The sequence below is a fragment of the Stegostoma tigrinum genome, chromosome 4 (genome assembly GCF_030684315.1).
Source record: "Stegostoma tigrinum isolate sSteTig4 chromosome 4, sSteTig4.hap1, whole genome shotgun sequence".
NCBI classification, from domain to species: Eukaryota; Metazoa; Chordata; class Chondrichthyes; order Orectolobiformes; family Stegostomatidae; genus Stegostoma; species Stegostoma tigrinum.
This window is the reverse complement of record NC_081357.1, coordinates 130408602-130424604: the sequence shown is the minus strand read 5'-3', so window position 1 is coordinate 130424604 and position 16003 is coordinate 130408602. Positions and strand designations below refer to the sequence as shown.

General features: G+C 50.2%; 1 protein-coding gene across 11 annotated transcripts in view; it reads left to right on the top strand.

Moving 5' to 3' along the window:
• Window positions 1-16003, top strand: part of dtnba (dystrobrevin, beta a) — a 537031-nt gene that overhangs the window by 446660 nt on the left and 74368 nt on the right. The window lies entirely within an intron of this gene.

The following is a 16003-nucleotide window of genomic DNA, read 5'->3' as shown; positions in this document are numbered from 1 at the left end:
GGTGAGGTAGTTTCTCGGTGTTGGAGGGAGGGGTAGTTTCTCGGTGTTGGAGGGAGAGGTAGTTTCTCAGTGTTGGCGGGCGAGGTAGTTCCTAAATTTTGGAGGGAGAGGTAGTTTCTCGGTGTTGGAGGGAGAGGTCGTTTCTAAATGTTGGAGGGAGCGTTAGTTTGTCAGTGTTGGAGGGAGAGGTATTTGCTAAATGTTGGAGGGAGAGGTAGTTTCTCAGTGTTGGAGGGAGAGAGGGAGAGGTAGTTTCTCAGTGTTGGAGGGTGAGGCAGTTTCTCGGTGTTGGAGGGAGAGGTAGTTTCTCGGTGCTGGAGGGAGAGGTAGTTTCTCAATGTTGGAGGGAGACGTAGTTTCTAAATGTTGGAGGGAGAGGTAGCTTCTAAATGTTGGAGGTAGAGGTAGTTTGTCAGTGTTGGAGGGAGAGGTAGTTTCTCGGTGTTGGAGGGAGGGGTAGTTTCTCGGTGTTGGAGGGAGAGGTAGGTTCTAAATGTTGGAGGGAGAGGTAGCTTCTAAATGTTGGAGGTAGGGGTAGTTTGTCAGTGTTGGAGGGAGAGGTAGTTTCTCGATGTTGGAGGGAGAGATAGTTTCCAAATGTTGGAGGGAGAGGTAGTTTCTCAGTGTTGGAGGGTGAGGTAGTTTCTCGGTGTTGGAGGGAGAAGTAGTTTCTCGGTGTTGGAGGGAGAGGTAGTTTGTAAATGTTGGAGGGAGAGGTAATTTCTCAGTGTTTGAGGGAGAGGTAGGTTTTAAATGTTGGAGGGAGAGGTAGTTTGTCAGTGTTGGAGGGAGAGGTAGTTTCTCGGTGTTGGAGGGAGAGGTAGTTTCTCGGTGTTGGAGGTTGAGGTAGTTTCTCGGTGTTGGAGGGAGAGGTAGTTTCTCGATGTTGGAGGGAGAGATAGTTTCTAAATGTTGGATGGAGAGGTATTTTCTCAGTGTTGGAGGGAGAGGTAGTTTCTCAGTGTTGCATGGAGGGGTAGTTTCTCGGTGTTGGAGGGAGAGGTAGTTTCTAAATGTTGGAGGGAGAGGTAGTTTCTCAGTGTTTGAGGGAGAGGTAGGTTCTAAATGTTGGAGGGAGAGGTAGTTTCTAAATGTTGGAGGGAGAGGTAGTTTGTCAGTGTGGGAGGGAGAGGTAGTTTCTCGGTATTGGAGGGAGGGGTAGCTTCTCGGTGTTGGAGGGAGGGGTAGTTTCTCGGTGTTGGAGGGAGTGGTAGTTTCTCGGTGTTGGAGGGAGGGGTTGTCTCTAAATGTTGGAGGGAGAGATAGTTTCTCGGTGTTGGAGGGAGAGGTAGTTTCTAAATGTTGGAGGGAGCGTTAGTTTGTCAGTGTTGGAGGGAGAGGTAGTTGCTAAATGTTGGAGGGAGAGGTAGTTTCTCAGTGTTGGAGGGAGGGGTAGTTTCTCGGTGCTGGAGGGAGAGGTAGTTTCTCAATGTTGGAGGGAGACGTAGTTTCTAAATGTTGGAGGGAGAGGTAGTTTCTAAATGTTGGAGGGAGGGGTAGTTTCTCAGTGTTTGAGGGAGAGTTAGTTTCTAAATGTTGGAGGGAGAGGTAGTTTGTCAGTGTTGGAGGGAGAGGTAGTTTCTCGGTGTTGGAGGGAGGGGTAGTTTCTCGGTGTTGGAGGGAGGGGTAGTTTCTCGGTGTTGGAGGGAGAGGTAGTTTCTCGGTGTTGGAGGGAGGGGTAGTCTCTAAATGTTGGAGGGAGAGGTAGTTTCACAGTGTTGGAGGGAGAGGTAGTTTCTAAATGTTGGAGGCAGAGGTAGTTTCTCGGTGTTGGAGGGAGAGGTAGTTTCTCAGTGTTGGCGGGAGAGGTAGTTCCTAAATTTTGGAGGGAGAGGTAGTTTCTCGGTGTTGGAGGGAGAGGTAGTTTCTAAATGTTGGAGGGAGAGGTAGTTTCTCGGTGTTGGAGGGTGAGGTAGTTTCTCAGTGTTGGAGGGAGAGGTAGTTTCACAGTGTTGGAGGGAGAGGTAGGTTCTAAATGTTGGAGGGAGAGGTAGTTTCTCGGTGTTCGAGGGAGAGGTAGTTTCTAAATGTTGGAAGGAGAGGTAGTTTCTCAGTGTTGGAGGGAGAGGTAGTTGCTAAATGTTGGAGGGAGAGGTAGTTTCGTAGTGTTGGAGGGAGGGGTAGTTTCTCGGTGTTGGAGGGAGAGGTAGTTTCTCGGTGTTGGAGGGAGGGGTAGTTTCTCGGTGTAGGAGGGTGAGGTAGTTTCTCGGTGTTGGAGGGAGGGGTAGTTTCTCGGTGTTGGAGGGTAAGGTAGTTTCTCGGTGTTGGAGGGAGGGGTAGTTGCTTAATGTTGGAGGGAGAGGTAGTTTCTCAGTGTTGGAGGGAGAGGTAGTTTCTAAATGTTGGAGGGAGGGGTAGTTTGTCAGTGTTGGAGGGAGAGGTAGTTTCTCGGTGCTGGTGGGAGGGGTAGTTTCTCGGTGTTGGAGGGAGGGGTAGTCTTTAAATGTTGGAGGGAGAGGTAGTTTCACAGTGTTGGATGGAGAGGTAGGTTCTAAATGTTGGAGGGAGAGGTAGTTTCTCGGTGTCGGAGGGAGAGGTAGTTTCTCGGTGTTGGAGGGTGAGGCAGTTTCTCGGTGTTGGAGGGAGAGGTAGTTTCTCGGTGCTGGAGGGAGAGGTAGTTTCTCAATGTTGGAGGGAGACGTAGTTTCTAAATGTTGGAGGGAGAGGTAGTTTGTCAGTGTTGGAGGGAGAGGTAGTTTCTCGGTGTTGGAGGGAGGGTTAGTTTCTCGGTGTTGGAGGGAGAGGTAGGTTCTAAATGTTGGAGGGAGAGGTAGCTTCTAAATGTTGGAGGTAGAGGGAGTTTGTCAGTGTTGGAGGGAGAGGTAGTTTCTCGGTGTTGGAGGGAGGGGTAGTTTCTCGGTGTTGGAGGGAGGGGTAGTCTCTAAATGTTGGAGGGAGAGGTAGTTTCACAGTGTTGGAGGGAGAGGTAGGTTCTAAATGTTGGAGGGAGAGGTAGTTTCTCGGTGTTCGAGGGAGAGGTAGTTTCTCAGTGTTGGCGGGAGAGGTAGTTCCTAAATTTTGGAGGGAGAGGTAGTTTCTTGGTGTTGGAGGGAGAGGTAGTTTTTGAATGTTGGAGGGAGAGGTAGTGTCTCGGTGTTGGAGGGAGGGGTAGTTTCTCGGTGTAGGAGGGTGAGGTAGTCTCTAAATGTTGGAGGGAGAGGTAGTTTCACAGTGTTGGAGGGAGAGGTAGGTTCTAAATGTTGGAGGGAGAGGTAGTTTCTCGGTGTTCGAGGGAGAGGTAGTTTCTAAATGTTGGAAGGAGAGGTAGTTTCTCAGTGTTGGAGGGAGAGGTAGTTGCTAAATGTTGGAGGGAGAGGTAGTTTCGTAGTGTTGGAGGGAGGGGTAGTTTCTCGGTGTTGGAGGGAGGGGTAGTTTCTCGGTGTAGGAGGGTGAGGTAGTTTCTCGGTGTTGGAGGGAGGGGTAGTTTCTCGGTGTTGGAGGGTAAGGTAGTTTCTCGGTGTTGGAGGGAGGGGTAGTTGCTTAATGTTGGAGGGAGAGGTAGTTTCTCTGTGTTTGAGGGAGAGGGAGTTTCCCAGTGTTGGAGGGAGAGGTAGTTTCTAAATGTTGGAGGGAGAAGTAGTTTGTCAGTGTTGGAGGGAGAGGTAGTTTCTCGGTGTTGGAGGGAGGGGTAGTTTCTCGGTGTTGGAGGGAGGGGTAGTCTCTAAATGTTGGAGGGAGAGGTAGTTTCACAGTGTTGGAGGGAGAGGTAGGTTCTAAATGTTGGAGGGAGAGGTAGTTTCTCGGTGTTCGAGGGAGAGGTAGTTTCTCGGCGTTGGAGGGAGGGGTAGTTTCTCGGTGTTGGAGGGAGTGGTAGTTTCTCAGTGTTGGAGGGAGAGGTAGTTGCTAAATGTTGGAGGGAGAGGTAGTGTCGTAGTGTTGGAGGGAGGGGTAGTTTCTCGGTGTTGGAGGGTGAGGTAGTTTCTCGGTGTTGGAGGGAGGGGTAGTTTCTCGGTGTTGGAGGGAGAGGTAGTTTCTCAGTGTTGGCGGGCGAGGTAGTTCCTAAATTTTGGAGGGAGAGGTAGTTTCTCGGTGTTGGAGGGAGAGGTCGTTTCTAAATGTTGGAGGGAGCGTTAGTTTGTCAGTGTTGGAGGGAGAGGTATTTGCTAAATGTTGGAGGGAGAGGTAGTTTCTCAGTGTTGGAGGGAGAGAGGGAGAGGTAGTTTCTCAGTGTTGGAGGGTGAGGCAGTTTCTCGGTGTTGGAGGGAGAGGTAGTTTCTCGGTGCTGGAGGGAGAGGTAGTTTCTCAATGTTGGAGGGAGACGTAGTTTCTAAATGTTGGAGGGAGAGGTAGCTTCTAAATGTTGGAGGTAGAGGTAGTTTGTCAGTGTTGGAGGGAGAGGTAGTTTCTCGGTGTTGGAGGGAGGGGTAGTTTCTCGGTGTTGGAGGGAGAGGTAGGTTCTAAATGTTGGAGGGAGAGGTAGCTTCTAAATGTTGGAGGTAGGGGTAGCTTGTCAGTGTTGGAGGGAGAGGTAGTTTCTCGATGTTGGAGGGAGAGATAGTTTCCAAATGTTGGAGGGAGAGGTAGTTTCTCAGTGTTGGAGGGTGAGGTAGTTTCTCGGTGTTGGAGGGAGAAGTAGTTTCTCGGTGTTGGAGGGAGAGGTAGTTTGTAAATGTTGGAGGGAGAGGTAATTTCTCAGTGTTTGAGGGAGAGGTAGGTTTTAAATGTTGGAGGGAGAGGTAGTTTGTCAGTGTTGGAGGGAGAGGTAGTTTCTCGGTGTTGGAGGGAGAGGTAGTTTCTCGGTGTTGGAGGTTGAGGTAGTTTCTCGGTGTTGGAGGGAGAGGTAGTTTCTCGATGTTGGAGGGAGAGATAGTTTCTAAATGTTGGATGGAGAGGTATTTTCTCAGTGTTGGAGGGAGAGGTAGTTTCTCAGTGTTGGATGGAGGGGTAGTTTCTCGGTGTTGGAGGGAGAGGTAGTTTCTAAATGTTGGAGGGAGAGGTAGTTTCTCAGTGTTTGAGGGAGAGGTAGGTTCTAAATGTTGGAGGGAGAGGTAGTTTCTAAATGTTGGAGGGAGAGGTAGTTTGTCAGTGTGGGAGGGAGAGGTAGTTTCTCGGTATTGGAGGGAGGGGTAGCTTCTCGGTGTTGGAGGGAGGGGTAGTTTCTCGGTGTTGGAGGGAGTGGTAGTTTCTCGGTGTTGGAGGGAGGGGTTGTCTCTAAATGTTGGAGGGAGAGATAGTTTCTCAGTGTTGGAGGGAGAGGTAGGTTCTAAATGTTGGAGGGAGGGGTAGTTTCTCGGTGTTCGAGGGAGAGGTAGTTTCTAAATGTTGGAAGGAGAGGTAGTTTCTCAGTGTTGGAGGGAGAGATAGTTACTAAATGTTGGAGGGAGAGGTAGTTTCGTAGTGTTGGAGGGAGGGGTAGTTTCTCGGTGTCGGAGGGAGGGGTAGTTTCTCGGTGTTGGAGGGAGGGGTAGTTTCTCGGTGTAGGAGGGTGAGGTAGTTTCTCGGTGTTGGAGGGAGGGGTAGTTTCTCGGTGTTGGAGGGTGAGGTAGTTTCTCGGTGTTGGAGAGAGAGGTAGTTTCTCGGTGCTGGAGGGAGAGGTAGTTTCTCAATGTTGGAGGGAGAGAGGGAGAGGTAGTTTCTCAGTGTTGGAGGGTGAGGCAGTTTCTCGGTGTTGGAGGGAGAGGTAGTTTCTCGGTGCTGGAGGAAGAGGTAGTTTCTCAATGTTGGAGGGAGACGTAGTTTCTAAATGTTGGAGGGAGAGGTAGCTTCTAAATGTTGGAGGTAGCGGTAGTTTGTCAGTGTTGGAGGGAGAGGTAGTTTCTCGGTGTTGGAGGGAGGGTTAGTTTCTCGGTGTTGGAGGGAGAGGTAGGTTCTAAATGTTGGAGGGAGAGGTAGCTTCTAAATGTTGGAGGTAGAGGGAGTTTGTCAGTGTTGGAGGGAGAGGTAGTTTCTCGGTGTTGGAGGGAGGGGTAGTTTCTCGGTGTTGGAGGGAGGGGTAGTCTCTAAATGTTGGAGGGAGAGGTAGTTTCACAGTGTTGGAGGGAGAGGTAGGTTCTAAATGTTGGAGGGAGAGGTAGTTTCTCGGTGTTCGAGGGAGAGGTAGTTTCTCAGTGTTGGCGGGAGAGGTAGTTCCTAAATTTTGGAGGGAGAGGTAGTTTCTTGGTGTTGGAGGGAGAGGTAGTTTTTGAATGTTGGAGGGAGAGGTAGTGTCTCGGTGTTGGAGGGAGGGGTAGTTTCTCGGTGTAGGAGGGTGAGGTAGTCTCTAAATGTTGGAGGGAGAGGTAGTTTCACAGTGTTGGAGGGAGAGGTAGGTTCTAAATGTTGGAGGGAGAGGTAGTTTCTCGGTGTTCGAGGGAGAGGTAGTTTCTAAATGTTGGAAGGAGAGGTAGTTTCTCAGTGTTGGAGGGAGAGGTAGTTGCTAAATGTTGGAGGGAGAGGTAGTTTCGTAGTGTTGGAGGGAGGGGTAGTTTCTCGGTGTTGGAGGGAGGGGTAGTTTCTCGGTGTAGGAGGGTGAGGTAGTTTCTCGGTGTTGGAGGGAGGGGTAGTTTCTCGGTGTTGGAGGGTAAGGTAGTTTCTCGGTGTTGGAGGGAGGGGTAGTTGCTAAATGTTGGAGGGAGAGGTAGTTTCTCAGTGTTGGAGGGAGAGGGAGTTTCCCAGTGTTGGAGCGAGAGGTAGTTTCTAAATGTTGGAGGGAGGGGTAGTTTGTCAGTGTTGGAGGGAGAGGTAGCTTCTCGGTGTTGGAGGGAGGGGTAGTTTCTCGGTGTTGGAGGGAGGGGTAGTCTCTAAATGTTGGAGGGAGAGGTAGTTTCACAGTGTTGGAGGGAGAGGTAGGTTCTAAATGTTGGAGGGAGATGTAGTTTCTCGGTGTTCGAGGGAGTAGTAGTTTCTCGGCGTTGGAGGGAGGGGTTGTTTCTCGGTGTTGGAGGGAGTGCTAGTTTCTCAGTGTTTTGGAGGGAGAGGTAGTTGCTAAATGTTGGAGGGAGAGGTAGTTTCGTAGTGTTGGAGGGAGGGGTAGTTTCTCGGTGTTGGAGGGTGAGGTAGTTTCTCGGTGTTGGAGGGAGGGGTAGTTTCTCGGTGTTGGAGGGAGAGGTAGTTTCTCAGTGTTGGCGGGCGAGGTAGTTCCTAAATTTTGGAGGGAGAGGTAGTTTCTCGGTGTTGGAGGGAGAGGTCGTTTCTAAATGTTGGAGGGAGCGTTAGTTTGTCAGTGTTGGAGGGAGAGGTATTTGCTAAATGTTGGAGGGAGAGGTAGTTTCTCAGTGTTGGAGGGAGAGAGGGAGAGGTAGTTTCTCAGTGTTGGAGGGTGAGGCAGTTTCTCGGTGTTGGAGGGAGAGGTAGTTTCTCGGTGCTGGAGGGAGAGGTAGTTTCTCAATGTTGGAGGGAGACGTAGTTTCTAAATGTTGGAGGGAGAGGTAGCTTCTAAATGTTGGAGGTAGAGGTAGTTTGTCAGTGTTGGAGGGAGAGGTAGTTTCTCGGTGTTGGAGGGAGGGGTAGTTTCTCGGTGTTGGAGGGAGAGGTAGGTTCTAAATGTTGGAGGGAGAGGTAGCTTCTAAATGTTGGAGGTAGAGGTAGTTTGTCAGTGTTGGAGGGAGAGGTAGTTTCTCGATGTTGGAGGGAGAGATAGTTTCCAAATGTTGGAGGGAGAGGTAGTTTCTCAGTGTTGGAGGGTGAGGTAGTTTCTCGGTGTTGGAGGGAGAAGTAGTTTCTCGGTGTTGGAGGGAGAGGTCGTTTGTAAATGTTGGAGGGAGAGGTAATTTCTCAGTGTTTGAGGGAGAGGTAGGTTTTAAATGTTGGAGGGAGAGGTAGTTTGTCAGTGTTGGAGGGAGAGGTAGTTTCTCGGTGTTGGAGGGAGAGGTAGTTTCTCGGTGTTGGAGGTTGAGGTAGTTTCTCGGTGTTGGAGGGAGAGGTAGTTTCTCGATGTTGGAGGGAGAGATAGTTTCTAAATGTTGGATGGAGAGGTATTTTCTCAGTGTTGGAGGGAGAGGTAGTTTCTCAGTGTCGCATGGAGGGGTAGTTTCTCGGTGTTGGAGGGAGAGGTAGTTTCTAAATGTTGGAGGGAGAGGTAGTTTCTCAGTGTTTGAGGGAGAGGTAGGTTCTAAATGTTGGAGGGAGAGGTAGTTTCTAAATGTTGGAGGGAGAGGTAGTTTGTCAGTGTGGGAGGGAGAGGTAGTTTCTCGGTATTGGAGGGAGGGGTAGCTTCTCGGTGTTGGAGGGAGGGGTAGTTTCTCGGTGTTGGAGGGAGTGGTAGTTTCTCGGTGTTGGAGGGAGGGGTTGTCTCTAAATGTTGGAGGGAGAGATAGTTTCTCAGTGTTGGAGGGAGAGGTAGGTTCTAAATGTTGGAGGGAGGGGTAGTTTCTCGGTGTTGGAGGGAGAGGTAGTTTCTCGGTGTTGGAGGTTGAGGTAGTTTCTCGGTGTTGGAGGGAGAGGTAGTTTCTCGATGTTGGAGGGAGAGATAGTTTCTAAATGTTGGATGGATAGGTATTTTCTCAGTGTTGGAGGGAGAGGTAGTTTCTCAGTGTTGGATGGAGGGGTAGTTTCTCGGTGTTGGAGGGAGAGGTAGTTTCTAAATGTTGGAGGGAGAGGTAGTTTCTCAGTGTTTGAGGGAGAGGTAGGTTCTAAATGTTGGAGGGAGAGGTAGTTTCTAAATGTTGGAGGGAGAGGTAGTTTGTCAGTGTGGGAGGGAGAGGTAGTTTCTCGGTATTGGAGGGAGGGGTAGCTTCTCGGTGTTGGAGGGAGGGGTCGTTTCTCGGTGTTGGAGGGAGTGGTAGTTTCTCGGTGTTGGAGGGAGGGGTTGTCTCTAAATGTTTGAGGGAGAGATAGTTTCTCAGTGTTGGAGGGAGAGGGAGGTTCTAAATGTTGGAGGGAGGGGTAGTTTCTCGGTGTTCGAGGGAGAGGTAGTTTCTAAATGTTGGAAGGAGAGGTAGTTTCTCAGTGTTGGAGGGAGAGATAGTTACTAAATGTTGGAGGGAGAGGTAGTTTCGTAGTGTTGGAGGGAGGGGTAGTTTCTCGGTGTCGGAGGGAGGGGTAGTTTCTCGGTGTTGGAGGGAGGGGTAGTTTCTCGGTGTAGGAGGGTGAGGTAGTTTCTCGGTGTTGGAGGGAGGGGTAGTTTCTCGGTGTTGGAGGGTGAGGTAGTTTCTCGGTGTTGGAGGGAGAGGTAGTTTCTCGGTGCTGGAGGGAGAGGTAGTTTCTCAATGTTGGAGGGAGAGAGGGAGAGGTAGTTTCTCAGTGTTGGAGGGTGAGGCAGTTTCTCGGTGTTGGAGGGAGAGGTAGTTTCTCGGTGCTGGAGGGAGAGGTAGTTTCTCAATGTTGGAGGGAGACGTAGTTTCTAAATGTTGGAGGGAGAGGTAGCTTCTAAATGTTGGAGGTAGCGGTAGTTTGTCAGTGTTGGAGGGAGAGGTAGTTTCTCTGTGTTGAAGGGAGGGGTAGTTTCTCGGTGTTGGAGGGAGAGGTAGGTTCTAAATGTTGGAGGGAGAGGTAGCTTCTAAATGTTGGAGGTAGAGGTAGTTTGTCAGTGTTGGAGGGAGAGGTAGTTTCTCGATGTTGGAGGGAGAGATAGTTTCCAAATGTTGGAGGGAGAGGTAGTTTCTCAGTGTTGGAGGGTGAGGTAGTTTCTCGGTGTTGGAGGGAGAAGTAGTTTCTCGGTGTTGGAGGGAGAGGTAGTTTGTAAATGTTGGAGGGAGAGGTAATTTCTCAGTGTTTGAGGGAGAGGTAGGTTTTAAATGTTGGAGGGAGAGGTAGTTTGTCAGTGTTGGAGGGAGAGGTAGTTTCTCGGTGTTGGAGGTTGAGGTAGTTTCTCGGTGTTGGAGGGAGAGGTAGTTTCTCGATGTTGGAGGGAGAGATAGTTTCTAAATGTTGGATGGAGAGGTATTTTCTCAGTGTTGGAGGGAGAGGTAGCTTCTCAGTGTTGGAGGGAGGGGTAGTTTCTTGGTGTTGGAGGGAGAGGTAGTTTCTAAATGTTGGAGGGAGAGGTAGTTTCTCAGTGTTTGAGGGAGAGGTAGGTTCTAAATGTTGGAGGGAGAGGTAGTTTCTAAATGTTGGAGGGAGAGGTAGTTTGTCAGTGTGGGAGGGAGAGGTAGTTTCTCGGTATTGGAGGGAGGGGTAGCTTCTCGGTGTTGGAGGGAGGGGTAGTTTCTCGGTGTTGGAGGGAGTGGTAGTTTCTCGGTGTTGGAGGGAGGGGTTGTCTCTAAATGTTGGAGGGAGAGATAGTTTCTCAGTGTTGGAGGGAGAGGTAGGTTCTAAATGTTGGAGGGAGGGGTAGTTTCTCGGTGTTCGAGGGAGAGGTAGTTTCTAAATGTTGGAAGGAGAGGTAGTTTCTCAGTGTTGGAGGGAGAGGTAGTTACTAAATGTTGGAGGGAGAGGTAGTTTCGTAGTGTTGGAGGGAGGGGTAGTTTCTCGGTGTCGGAGGGAGGGGTAGTTTCTCGGTGTTGGAGGGAGGGGTAGTTTCTCGGTGTTGGAGGGTGAGGTAGTTTCTCGGTGTTGGAGGGAGGGGTAGTTTCTCAGTGTTGGAGGGTGAGGTAGTTTCTCAGTAGTGGAGGGAGGGGTTGTTTCTAAATACTGGAGGGGGAGGTAGTTTCGCAGTGTTGGAGGGAGAGGTAGTTTCTCTGTGTTGGAGGGAGAGGTAGTTTCTCGGTTTTCGAGGGAGAGGTAGTTTCTCGGTGTTGGAGGGAGTGATAGTTGCTAAATGTTGGAGGGAGAGCTAGTTTCGCAGTGTTGGAGGGAGAGGTAGTTTCTCGGTGTTGGAGGGAGAGGTGGTTTCTCGGTGTTGGAGGGAAGGGTAGTTTCTCGGTGTTGGAGGGAGAGGTAGTTTCTCGGTGTTGAAGGGAGGGGTAGTTTCTCAGTGTTGGAAGGAGTGGTAGTTTCTAAACGTTGGAGGTAGAGGTAGTTTCTCTGTGTTGAAGGGAGAGGTAGTTCCTAAATGTTGGAGGGAGAGTTAGTTTGTCAGTGTTGGAGGGAGAGATAGTTTCTCTGTGTTGGAGGGAGAGGTAGTTTCTCGGTGTTGGAGGGAAGGGTAGTTTCTCGTTGTTGGAGGGAGAGGTAGTTTCTCTGTGTTGGAGGGAGAGGTAGCTTCTCGGTGTTGGAGGGTGTGGTAGTTTCTCAGTGTTGGAGGGGGAGGTAGTTTCTCAGTGTTGGAGGGAGAGGTAGTTCCTAATTGTTGGAGGGAGAGGTAGTTTGTCGGTGTTGGAGGGGGAGGTAGTTTCTCAGTGTTGGAGGGAGAGGTAGTTCCTAATTGTTGGAGGGAGAGGTAGTTTGTAAGTGTTGGAGGGAGACGTAGTTTCTCGGTGTTGGTGGGAGAGGTAGTTTCTCGATGTTGGAGGGAGAGGTAGTTTCTCGGTGTTGAAGGGAGAGGTAGTTTCTCAATGTTGGAGGGAGGGGTAGTTTGTCGGTGTTAGAGGGAGAGGTAGCTTCTCGGTGTTGGAGGGAGAGGTAGTTTCTCGGTGTTGGAGGGAGAGGTAGTTTCTAAATTTTGGAGGGAGTGGTAGTTTCTCAGTTTTGGAGGGAGAGGTAGTTCCGAAATGTTGGAGGGAGAGGTAGTTTGTCAGTGATGGAGGGAGAGGTAGTTTCTCGGTGTTGGAGGGAGGGGTAATTTCTTGGTGTTGGAGGGAGAGGTATTTTCTCAGTGTTGGAGGGAGAGGTAGTTTCTCGCTGTTGGAGGAAGAGGTAGTTTCTCGGTGTTGGAGGGAGAGGTAGCGTCTCGGTGTTGGAGGGAGGGGTAGTTTCTAAACGTTGGAGGGAGCGGTAGTTTCTCAGTATTGGAGGGAGAGGTAGTTTCTCAGTGTTGGAGGGAGAGGTAGTTTCTCAGTGTTGGCGGGAGAGGTAGTTCCTAAATTTTGGAGGGAGACGTAGTTTCTCGGTGTTGGAGGGAGAGGTAGTTTCTCAGTGTTGGAGGGAGCATTAGTTTGTCAGTGTTGGTGGGAGAGAGGGAGAGGTAGTTTCTCAGTGTTGGAGGGTGAGGCAGTTTCTCGGTGTTGGAGGGAGAGGTAGTTTCTCAGTGTTGGAGGGAGGGTTTCTTTCTCAGTGTTGGAGGGAGACGTAGTTTCTATATGTTGGAGGGTGAGGTAGTTTCTCGGTGCTGGAGGGAGAGGTAGTTTCTCAATGTTGGAGGGAGTCGTAGTTTCTAAATGTTGGAAGGAGAGGTAGTTTCTCGGTGCTGGAGGGAGAGGTAGTTTCTCAATGTTGGAGGGAGTCGTAGTTTCTAAATGTTGTAGGGGGAGGTAGTTTCTCGGTGTTGGAGGGAGGAGTAGTTTCTCGGTGTTGGAGGGAGAGGTAGCTTCTAAATGTTGGAGGTAGAGGTAGTTTGTTAGTGTTGGAGGGAGAGGTAGTTTCTCGATGTTGGAGGGAGAGGTAGTTTCTCGGTGTTGGAGGGTGAGGCAGTTTCTCGGTGTTGGACGGAGACGTAGTTTCTAAATGTTGGAGGGAGAGGTAGTTTCTCGGTGCTGGAGGGAGACGTAGTTTCTAAATGTTGGGGGGGAGGTAGTTTCTCGGTGATTGAGGGAGGGGTAGTTTCTCGGTGTTGGAGGGAGAGGTAGCTTCTAAATGTTGGAGGGAGAGGTAGTTTGTGAGCGTTGGAGGGAGTGGTAGTTTGTCAGTGTTGGAGGGAGAGGTAGTTTGTCAGTGTTGGAGGGAGAGGTAGTTTCTCGGTGTTGGAGGGAGGGGTAGTCTCTAAATGTTGGAGGGAGAGGTAGTTTCACAGTGTTGGAGGGAGAGGTAGGTTCTAAATGTTGGAGGGAGAGGTAGTTTCTCAGTGTTCGAGGGAGAGGTAGTTTCTAAATGTTGGAAGGAGAGGTAGTTTGTCAGTGTTGGAGGGAGAGGTAGTTGCTAAATGTTGGAGGGAGAGGTAGTTTCGTAGTGTTGGAGGGAGGGGTAGTTTCTCCGTGTTGGAGGGAGAGGTAGTTTCTCGGCGTTGGAAGGAGGGGTAGTTTCTCGGTGTAGGAGGGTGAGGTAGTTTCTCGGTGTTGGAGGGAGGGGTAGTTTCTCGGTGTTGGAGGGTGAGGTAGTTTCTCGGTGTTGGAGGGAGCGGTAGTTTCTCGGTGTTGGAGGGAGAGGTAGTTTCTCAGTGTTGGCGGGAGAGGTAGTTCCTAAATTTTGGTGGGAGAGGTAGTTTCTCGGTGTTGGAGGGAGAGGTAGTTTCTCGGTGTTGGAGGGAGAGGTAGTTTCTAAATGTTGGAGGGAGAGGTAGTTTCTCAGTGTTGGAGGGTGAGGCAGTTTCTCGGTGTTGGAGGGAGATGTAGTTTCTCAGTGTTGGTGGCAGGGGTAGTTTCTCAGTGTTGGAGGGAGACGTAGTTTCTAAATGTTGGAGGGAGAGGTAGTTTCTCGGTGCTGGAGGGAGAGGTAGTTTCTCAATGTTGGAGGGAGACGTAGTTTCTGAATGTTGGAGGGGGAGGTAGTTTCTCGGTGTTGGAGGGAGAGGTAGTTTCTCGGTGTTGGAGGGTGAGTTAGGCTCTAAATGTTGGAGGGAGAGGTAGCTTCTAAATGTTGGAGGTCGAGGTAATTTGTCAGTGTTGGAGGGAGAGGTAGTTTCTCGATGTTGGAGGGAGAGATAGTTTCTAAATGTTGGATGGAGAGGTAGTTTCTCGGTGTTGGAGGGTGAGGTAGTTTCTCGGTGTTGGAGGGAGAGGTAGTTTCACAGTGTTGGAGGGAGAGGTAGGTTCTAAACGTTGGAGGGAGAGGTAGTTTCTCGGTGTTCGAGGGAGAGGTAGTTTCTAAATGTTGGAAGGAGAGGTAGTTTCTCAGTGTTGGAGGGAGAGGTTGTTGCTAAATGTTGGGGGGAGAGGTAGTTTCGTAGTGTTGGAGGGAGGGGTAGTTTCTCGGTGTTGGAGGGAGAGGTAGTTTCTCGGTGTTGGAGGGAGGGGTAGTTTCTCGGTGTAGGAGCGTGAGGTAGTTTCTCGGTGTTGGAGGGTGGGGTAGTTTCTCGGTGTTGGAGGGTGAGGTAGTTTCTCGGTGTTGGAGGGAGGGGTAGTTTCTCGGTGTAGGAGGGTGAGGTAGTTTCTCGGTGTTGGAGGGAGGGGTAGTTTCTCGGTGTTGGAGGGAGATGTAGTTTCTCGGTGTTGGAGGGTGAGGTAGTTTCTCGGTGTTGGAGGGAGAGGTAGTTGCTAAATGTTGGAGGGAGAGGTAGTTTCTCAGTGTTGGAGCGAGAGGTAGTTTCTCAGTGTTGGAGGGAGAGGTAGTTTCTAAATGTTGGAGGGAGAGGTAGTTTGTCAGTGTTGGAGGGAGAGGTAGTTTCTCGGTGTTGGAGGGAGTGGTAGTTTCTCGGTGTTGGAGGGAGGGGTAGTCTCTAAATGGTGGAGGGAAAGGTAGTTTCTCGGTGTTCGAGGGAGAGGTATTTTCTAAATGTTGGAAGGAGAGGTTGTTTCTCGGTGTTGGAGGGAGAGGTAGTTTCTCAGTGTTGGAGGGAGAGGTAGTTTCTCGGTGTTGGAGGGATAGGTAGTTTCGTTGTGTTGGAGGGAGGGGTAGTTTCTCAGTGTTGGAGGGTGAGGTAGTTTCTCGGTGTTGGAGGGAGGGGTAGTTTCTCGGTGTTGGTGGGAGAGGTAGTTTCTCAGTGTTGGCGGGAGAGGTAGTTCCTAAATTTTGGAGGGAGAGGTAGTTTCTCGGTATCGGAGGGAGAGGTAGTTTCTCGGTGTTGGAGGGAGAGGTAGTTTCTAAATGTTGGAGGGAGCGTTAGTTTGTCAGTGTTGGAGGGAGAGGTAGTTGCTAAATGTTGGAGGGAGAGGTAGTTTCTCAGTGTTGGAGAGAGAGAGGGAGAGGTAGTTTCTCAGTGTTGGAGGGTGAGGCAGTTTCTCGGTGTTGGAGGGAGAGGTAGTTTCTCAGTGTTGGAGGGAGGGGTTCTTTCTCAGTGTTGGAGGGAGACGTTGTTTCTAAATGTTGGAGGGAGAGGTAGTTTCTCGGTGCTGGAGGGAGAGGTAGTTTCTCAATGTTGGAGGGAGAAGTAGTTTCTAAATGTTGGAGGGTGAGGTAGTTTCTCGGTGTTGGAGGGAGAGGTAGTTCCTCGGTGTTGGAGGGAGACGTTGTTTCTAAATGTTGGAGGGGGAGGTAATTTCTCGGTGTTGGAGGGAGGAGTAGTTTCTCGGTGTTGGAGGGAGAGGTAGCTTCGAAATGTTGGATGTAGAGGTAGTTTGTTAGTGTTGTAGGGAGAGGTAGTTTCTCGATGTTGGAGGGAGAGGTAGTTTCTAAATGTTGGATGGTGAGGTAGTTTCTCGGTGTTGGAGGGAGAGGTAGTTCCTCGGTGTTGGAGGGAGGGGTAGTTTCTCGGTGTTGGAGGGAAAGGTAGTTCCTAAATGTTGGAGGGAGAGGTCGTTTCTCGGTGTTGGAGGGTGAGGCAGTTTCTCGGTGTTGGACGGAGAGGTAGTTTCTCGGTGCTGGAGGGAGAGGTAGTTTCTCAATGTTGGAGGGAGACGTAGTTTCTGAATGGAGGGGGAGGTAGTTTCTCGGTGTTTGAGGGAGGGGTAGTTTCTCGGTGTTGGAGGGAGAGGTAGCTTCTAAATGTTGGAGGTAGAGGTAGTTTGTCAGTGTTGGAGGGAGAGGTAGTTTCTCGATGTTGGAGGGAGAGATAGTTTCTAAATGTTGGAGGTAGAGGTAGTTTGTCAGTGTTGGAGGGAGAGGTAGTTTCTCGATGTTGGAGCGAGAGATAGTTTCTAAAGGTTGGAGGGAGAGGTAGTTTGTGAGCGTTGGAGGGAGTGGTAGTTTGTCAGTGTGGAGGGAGAGGTAGTTTGTCAGTTTTGGAGGGAGAGGTAGTTTCTCGGTGTTGGAGGGAGGGGTAGTCTCTAAATATTGGAGGGAGAGGTAGTTTCACAGTGTTGGAGGGAGAGGTAGGTTCTAAATGTTGGAGGGAGAGGTAGTTTCTCAGTGTTCGAGGGAGAGGTAGTTTCTAAATGTTGGAAGGAGAGGTAGTTTCTCAGTGTTGGAGGGAGAGGTAGTTGCTAAATGTTGGAGGGAGAGGTAGTTTCTCAGTGTTGGAGGGAGAGGTAGTTTCTCAGTGTTGGAGGGAGAGGTAGTTTCTAAATGTTGGAGGGAGAGGTAGTTTGTCAGTGTTGGAGGGAGAGGTAGTTTCTCGGTGTTGGAGGGAGAGGTAGTT